The following is a 1,179-nucleotide window of genomic DNA, read 5'->3' on the forward strand; positions in this document are numbered from 1 at the left end:
GCAATTCTCCTATTCATCCGCTTGTCTTCTCTCACAAAGCTACCTCCTTCACTCAGGGCCTCATCACCTCTCACCTGGACTATTATAATAAACTTCTAATTAGTTTTCCTGTTTCATAGCTCCCTGAGCTCCCAGTCATCTTACATTTTTACATTACATCATACATACATCTTATATGCATCTGCCAAGGTGATTTTTTAAAAAAAATGTATTTATGTTTAATGTTCATTTTCTTTTTAAATTTGATTTCCAAATTTTCTTCCTCCTTCCCACCCCTCTCCCACCCACTGAGAAGGCAAGAAGTGTGATATCACTTATATATTATTATATATTAATATACAATTAATTATAGTTATATATATAATATATATATCAATTGGGGGAATGACATATTTTTAAAAATGAGTTTTGTTATTATTTTTCCTACTTCTATAAAATAACTTTTGTTAGTTTGATTGGTATGGCTCTAAATAAGTAAATTAACTTAGAGAGAATTGTCATTTTTATTATACTGGCTCAGCATACCCATGAGCAATTGATTTTTCCAATTGTTTAGATCTGACTTTATTTGTGTGAAAAGTGTTTTATAATTGTGTTCATATATTTCCTGGGATTTTCTTGCCAGGTAGACCCTTAAGTATGTTTTATGGTCTGCAGTTTTTTTAAATGGAATTTCTCTTTCTAGCTCTTGCTGCTGGACTTTTGCTGATGATTTATGTGGGTTTATCATTTATACTACAACTGCTAAAGTTGTTAATGTTTACAACTAATTTTTAGATGATTCTGTAGGATTCTCTAAGTATACCACCATATTATCTACAAAGAGTGAGAGTTTTGTTTCCTCATTGCCTATTCTAATTTCTTTGATTTCTCTTTTTTTTTTTTGGTCCTATTCCTATAGCTAACATTTCTATTAAAACATTGAATAATAGTGGTGACAATGGGCATCCCTGTTTCAACCCTGATCTTATTGGGAAGACTTCTAGCTTAACCCCATTACAGATATTGCTTGATGATGGTTTTAGATAGATACTCCTCATTGTCTTAAGGAAAACTCCATTTATTCCTATGCTTTCTGGTGTTTTGATAGGAATGAGTATTGTATTTTGTCAAAAACTTTTTCTGCATCTATTAAGATAAAGATATGATTTTTGTTGGTTTTGTTCTTGATATGGTCAA

Source organism: Trichosurus vulpecula, chromosome 3 (assembly GCF_011100635.1).
Source record: "Trichosurus vulpecula isolate mTriVul1 chromosome 3, mTriVul1.pri, whole genome shotgun sequence".
In the NCBI taxonomy this organism is placed as follows: Eukaryota; Metazoa; Chordata; class Mammalia; order Diprotodontia; family Phalangeridae; genus Trichosurus; species Trichosurus vulpecula.